Raw genomic sequence first — 7,078 nt, forward strand, 5'->3', positions numbered from 1 at the left:
AATATAACGCGGGCTATCTGCTTCAGCAAAGCATAAACCATCGATTAACATCCTCGCGGCTCATAGTAGCTATCATCTAAGGTTTATAAGTTAACTTAAGAAATATGAAGAAAATAAATCATTTGTTCTTCTGTTTAACTCGATATTAAACGCACTAATAAATCATAGAGAAGTTTCGTTATTTCTAATTACAATTCTATTTATTAAAACTCGTGAAGATGCTTCGCACTCCACCGAAATGTTACTTTAGTTATGGATGGGCTCTTCTTTAGCTTTTGTTTTATGATTTTAGTTTTTTGCAAAAAAAAAAAAAAAAAAAACGGTATTTATTATTACGCATTTATAAGTCATCTTTTTAATAGACTTAACTGTAATAATGATGTATCTCATACATGTTGACCAATAAATATCCAGCAATACATCATAAACATGACTGATTCACGGCTAGGGTTCATGACCTTATCTAACCTTTGCAATGAAGCACAGAGTAAAACTTGTTGAAAAGTTTGCAGACACATCCACGTAGTAAAACGTGTTACAAGCCTGATGACGTGAAACTTTAACAAGAACCAGTCATCTCCAACACATTCAGGAGCGGACAGACCGGAAGTACAGTCACTTCCGCTTCATTTCAGCTGCAGCAACGAAGAAATGAAAAGTTCACTCAGTTTTATTAAAAAAAGAAAAAAAAAGATAATTTCATTTGTCACATCAGCTTCGAGACGCGACTGAAGCTGTACACATCCGGTTTGTACAATGTTTTACATGAAAGCATTGAGTGAGTGAAACATGACTGATGAGAAACCAAATGTTGGTCATCTGTGAACACATCCTCGCAAAGCACCATGGGAACTAAAAACCAGCAACAATGACCAAAACCTGCGGTTATGAAAGTGAAACATTTAAAGTGATTCTGTAGTGAATTAATCGGCTCACTCTTTCAAAGTGCTTTAGACATTTCCCTACAACTCCAGCACATGGGGTCAGAGGTCAAACTCAGCCACGAACACTGCACTGATGAGTCTAACTGACAGTGACCACCGGCTGCTTCCTGTACACGGATCCTCACACACACACACACACACACAATCTGAACTGGTCCTGTAAAGTGCAGTTAAGAAAATGGAAACGCTGGTGTGAGCAGAATCATAAAGGAACTAAAAACATGGCATTACCCAGAAGCCCTTGGAGATCAGGACATTAAAGGGAGGTTTGGGACATGAGAGATTTGAAAAAGCTGTTTCTGACACACATCTGTGACTGAACTGAAGCTGCTTTCGTGAACATGGAGATGATCTGAAGGCAGCGTGTGACACACACCAACACAATTAGGACTGATGCATGCTGGGTAATACAGGACGTTTGTGCTGGTGAGTCTTCCTTTATAAAAGCTCAAGAAGAAGTGCTACACAGAAACAGATGCATTATGGGAAACTTAACAGCTGTAGACACTAGAGGAACTTGCACACTTACACACACACACACACACACTCACTGGCGGGGCGTAACAAGACAGCAGAACTGCAAGGACATGAGGATGATGAAGATTCTTCTTTATAGCTTATAAATACAGTATCTACACAGTATATGGTACAAAAATAATTGACCTTTTGTGGGCACTGAGATTTTAAAAAAGTGAAAAATGGTTCCAAGCGTCTTGTAAAAAGCGGTCAGGCACGAGAAGTGGTCCGTGATTGTGAGCAGTGCGGATCGCATCACTTCCTGCTCGTTTCCTAAAGCGCCGCTGAAGTTCGTCCGCATCTGTGACGTCTCCAATACAAAAATAGTAGAAAAATATGAGTACCATCATTGAGTTTCAGGTCACAGTGTGCTGCTGCTCCGAGCCTGCAGGGGGCGACGGGCCGCTCCATCTATTTGGCATGAACACGTTTGATTCTAAACTCCTGGATTAAGGCAACGCATCACGTCAGTGTGGATTTAATAAAATTTTCTCTTTAAAAATTTTTTTTTTTTTTTTTTTACAAATTTCTTTTAATACAAAGCTCTATGGCATAACCAATAAACACTGTATAGAAAATATATAAATATGCTTTCTTTTTCTTTTAAATGTACAGAGAGCCTCCAGACCGAGACAGACACCCACGTGTCAGAGTCATCACGCCATCAGATGTGTACACGGATGCCATGGGCGGGGCTTACATGGTGGGCGGGGCTTACACTTCAAAAACAGATTTTCTTGATATGTTTGTTGTTTTCTAGTATAAACATCTAAACAATCTTGAATCAGTGGCTTAAGATATTCAGTCTTGTTTTCTGAAAAAAGTAGAAAAATTGAGTTAGTGTTTGCTTAAAACAAGCAAAAATATATGCCAATGCACCAAGAAAAGTAATCTTGTTTTGCCTTTGAATTAAGATAATTTTTTGTAAAGTAAATGCATCTTAATTCAAATTTTTTATTTTTTTTATGTTTATAACAGAAAACAAGACAAAATTATTAATATATATTTTTTTCAGCGTATGCAGGGGGGCTCGGAACTAGTCAGTGTAGGCGGTGCTTACTGTGGGGTGGGTGGGGCTTTAAGTGGTGGTAGGCGGGGCACAGGACAAATACATGAAGGGTGGGGCTTTGTGAAGTCGAGGGCGGGGCTCATGGCAAGGCTTCCACTGTGGTAGGCGTGACTCAATGCGTGTGGGGCGGGGCTTACACAGCAGTGGGCGTGGCTCAGGTTAAATCCGTGCAGGGCTGGGCTTACGCAGCGGTGGGCGGGGCTCAGGACGAGTCTGTAGAGGGCGGGGCTTATGCAGCAGTGGGCGGGCTCAGGACGAGTCTGTGCAGGGCGAGGGTGGAGGTGGGTACAGGTGGTGTGAGTAGCTGCGCTCTGTGAAGGGCGAGGGTGGGCAGCTCTCACAGTTCTCCTCTGCAGACAGGTACTGGCTCCGAGGGGTGGGCGGCGGCGGCAGCGGCTCAGAGTCGTAGTTCAGGTCACTCGTGTAGCCCTTGACCGCGGCGCTGGACGCGTGCGGAGCTCTTCGGCCCGGGGTGTAGTCGCTGTCACACACGTCTGTGCTGCAGGGCGTCGTCGGGGGGCGAAGTGACGGTAACTGTACGGTCTGTAGCTGTAAAACACCTCGAGTCAGACACAGAATCACAAACACTAGACATCCGTGTGACGCGTGCGGTCCGTTACCTGTACGATCGGTGCGTCGACGGACTGTTCGAGGAGTAACCGAACTCCATCGTGTACTGTGACCTCACTGTGGCGGGAGACGGGGGGGATTCAGGATCTGGAATCATGGGACACAAAACACTCATTATAAAAGATGCTGACATTTACAACCACAGATTCAAATCAAACACTTCAATTCAGATTCAGAATACAATTATAATAAATTATTATCCAGGGTTTCTGCAGGATTTTTACACTAAAATTAAAAATGAGTGTGAAAAAACATGATTTACAGTTCAATCTCTCATGAAAACAATGTTTTTTAAAATTCACATTTCATCCTTTAAAGCATTCTAGAAAATGGGTGAGTCAAAAGTATTATTAATTCTATTAATTTAAACAATCATCAATATTATATCACCATATTTAAGGCATCATCTTATTATCGATCCACCAGTTCATATGTACAGCTCTGTGTCTGCACTGCACCAGATATATTACTGTTTCAAGACTTTTTACAAACCTGCGGGAACCCTGTAATCTAAAATAAAACAATAAATATAATAAACTGAATATTTATTTCATATAAACATACTGTGTGAACTGAAGTTAGTTTATATGTACTAATATCTCAAGAAATAAGAATTAAAGCTCTATCAATAATGCTGAAAATCAGGCAACAAGCAGATCTATATTTGTAATGTGATAATATTTTTCCTCTTCCCTTCCAGGGATGTTCATTTTAAGCAGTTTTATTTCATTTTATTTTCAACATTCCTTCAAGACTTTATACTTTAATCAGACCCAGACTGACCGGAGGGAAGAATGTGCCCTTGCTGCTGGACGAGCTGCTGGACGAGGCTCCGGTCACATGTGCTCGGTCATACGGAGGACCGCTGCTGCCTCCCATGATGCTCAGCGAGCCGATGACCGACTTCCCACGAGACATGCCTGAGAGAGAGAGAGACACAGGTCAGCAGGGGTCAGACACAGGTCAGGTGTACGGCGCGGTGTGCTGCGGTCACCTGGCAGCGAGCCGGTCAGAGAGCCGGGGTGAGGCACGTATCCCAGAGGCACCGGCGCCGGCCCGTGCACCCACGAAGTCATTGGTCATGGTCTCGCCGTCGTCCTTCATCTGAGGACACAGGACACGCTGGCACACGAAATACACGGCCCCCACCACGAACAGCACCATCACCACCCCCACGATAGAGCCGATGGTGTTCGAGGGAGAGAAGGACGGCTCTTCTGTGGCGTCTGAGGAGGAAACCACAGCTCAAGAACAAGGACAGAGGAGACAACACTTCAGTAAACCCCACACACACACACACACACACACACACACACACACACACACACACACACACACACACAGATCAGATCACGTCTGAAACGGCTCATTTCCTGGAGAACAGATCAGGAGTCTGCTGATAAATCTGCTGGAAATCAAGACAGAATCACGTACAGCAGCCGATCTCGTCAGAGTTGTCCGTGCAGTCCGTGTTGTGGTCACACTTCTTGTGCCGCCCGATGCACTGGCCGTCGGTGCAGGTGAACTGATCCACGGGACAGAGCACTGCAGAGACAGACAGGAAGTGTGGGTGAATCAGGCAGGAAGTTGCTGACAGCCGGCGAGGATGGGCAGGCGACGGTTACCTTCACACTGGTTCTCGTCGGATCGGTCCTGGCAGTCGATCTCTCCGTTGCAGCGCAGAGTAACGTCCACACACTGCTTGCTGTCGCACTGGAACTGGTGTTCGGAGCAGACGGGACAGTCTCGCTCGTCACTGCCGTCGTCACACTCAGAGAAGCCGTCGCAGCGCCAGGCCTGAGGGATGCAGTCCACCTCGCCGGACACACACGAGAACTGCTCCGGAGAACACGTGGGCGGCTCTGAGGAACACACACTATATTCATCACTGGTTCAACTGCATTTCATTATTAGCATTCGTAGCATTATTGGAATATATCACAAATGCACTTTATTATTTATTATTTGCTGAAACCGTGATCCTTGGTGATTCATACAGTGCAAGTCAATGGCTGAATGAACACAGAATGAATCCCAGAGGCTCCTGATGATGTATTGAGTTCTAATGAAGCGAGATGTTGTAAATAATGTTCAGTTTTGATCGTTGTGCTTTTGCATTATTGAGACACTGTTTTCCAAATGAATGTTGTTCAGTTCTTTGACGCAAAGTATTTTGTTTAAAGCACTATATAAATAAAGGTTATTGATTGATTGATAAGAACTCAATATATCATCATGTGTTGTCTGATGTGCTTTTTTTTGACTTGCACTGTATGAAAGATGGCCTGAGGGGGAGCAAATGAACAGATTAGCACAATGATTCCTGTACAACTCTGAAACTCTCTTGACGTGTCGTCAGCTGTAGCTCTCTAGGAGGGAGATTATGAGTGTGTGTGTGTGTGTGTGTGTACCTCCGCAGGAGAGCTCGTCCTGCAGCAGCACCAGGTGTGTCTCTGTGTGTGTGTGTGTGTGTGTGTGTGTGTGTGTGTGTGTGTGAGTGTGTGTGTATGTCTCTGTGTGTGTGTGTGTGTGTGTGTACCTCCGCAGGAGAGCTCGTCCTGCAGCAGCATCAGGTGTGTGTGTGTGTGTGTGTGTGTGTGTGTGTGAGTGTGTGTACCTCCGCAGGAGAGCTCGTCCTGCAGCAGCACCAGGTGTGTGTGTGTGTGTGTGTGTGTGTGTGTGAGTGAGTGAGTGTGTACCTCCGCAGGAGAGCTCGTCCTGCAGCAGCACCAGGTGTGTGTGTGTGTGTGTGTGTGTGTGTGTGTGTGTGTGTGTGTGTGTGTGAGTGTGTGTACCTCCGCAGGAGAGCTCGTCCTGCAGCAGCATCAGGTGTGTGTGTGTGTGTGTGTGTGTGTGTGTGTGTGTGTGTGTGAGTGTGTGTGTGTGAGTGTGTGTGTGTACCTCCGCAGGAGAGCTCGTCCTGCAGCAGCACCAGGTGTGTGTGTGTGTGTGTGTGTGTGTGTGTGTGTGTGAGTGTGTGTACCTCCGCAGGAGAGCTCGTCCTGCAGCAGCACCAGGTGAACGGGACAGGAGCAGCGCGTCGATCCATCTCCCTTCACGATGCAGATGTGGGAGCAGCCGCCGTTCTCAGAGGTGCAGGGGTGTTTATCTGCAGACACACACACACACACACACACACACACACACACACATAAACACACGCCCCCAGACACTATACCCATGATGCTCGGCGAGAGCTGCTCACTGTACTCGTCCATGTGGAGCTGGCGGACGGCGTGGATGTCGCTCAGAGAGGCGATGCGCGCCTGGATCTTGGTGCGTCCCTCACGTGTGATCTTATGGATGCGCTCGATCATCTGCTGCTGCCGGTCGATCCAGTACAGGAAGTTCCCGAACACCGTCAGACCCACCGGCTGCAGGATGTTGGAGTCCTCGATCACGATCCGATTGGCTCCTGCAGGAGAGAGGGGAGTGGTCAGGGACTGAGGGGTGGGGCCAAGGAAAGTAGTCATGTTGACAGTGAGGACTGTTGATCACATCAGTGCGTGACCTCTGACCCCAGGACCTCACCGGACAGGTCGCTGCTCTCGATGCGCCTCAGGTCCATGTCGGCCCAGAAGAGTTTTCCCAGCTCGTTGTCGACGGCCAGAGCGACCGGCTTCCCCAGATTACTGAAGAACAGCACCTCGCGCTCCGTCCCGTCCAGAGCGGCGCGCTCGATCTTCGGGGAGCGCTCCTGCAGATTAGTGAAGTACATGTACCTGCGGAGGAGTGAGGACACACGGACACAACTCTTCATCTGTGACGGTGGTGAACAAGGCAAACAAAGGATATATGCACTAGTTTGCATACATTTATAAACATTGCATAAAGTCCGGTTCATAACTGTTGTTTGTGTTGAGAAAAACCTCTTCTAAAGTTTGAAATGTACAGATAAACCGTTAAGTGTTACATCGGC

The 7,078-nt window shown here is 46.6% G+C and overlaps 1 pseudogene; it reads right to left on the minus strand.

Moving 5' to 3' along the window:
• Window positions 1-1,541: 1,541 nt before the first annotated feature.
• Window positions 1,542-7,078, minus strand: part of LOC113086306 (low-density lipoprotein receptor-related protein 6-like) — a 22,611-nt pseudogene continuing 17,074 nt past the window's right edge.

Source organism: Carassius auratus, unplaced genomic scaffold, assembly GCF_003368295.1.
Source record: "Carassius auratus strain Wakin unplaced genomic scaffold, ASM336829v1 scaf_tig00043060, whole genome shotgun sequence".
Lineage (NCBI taxonomy): Eukaryota > Metazoa > Chordata > Actinopteri > Cypriniformes > Cyprinidae > Carassius > Carassius auratus.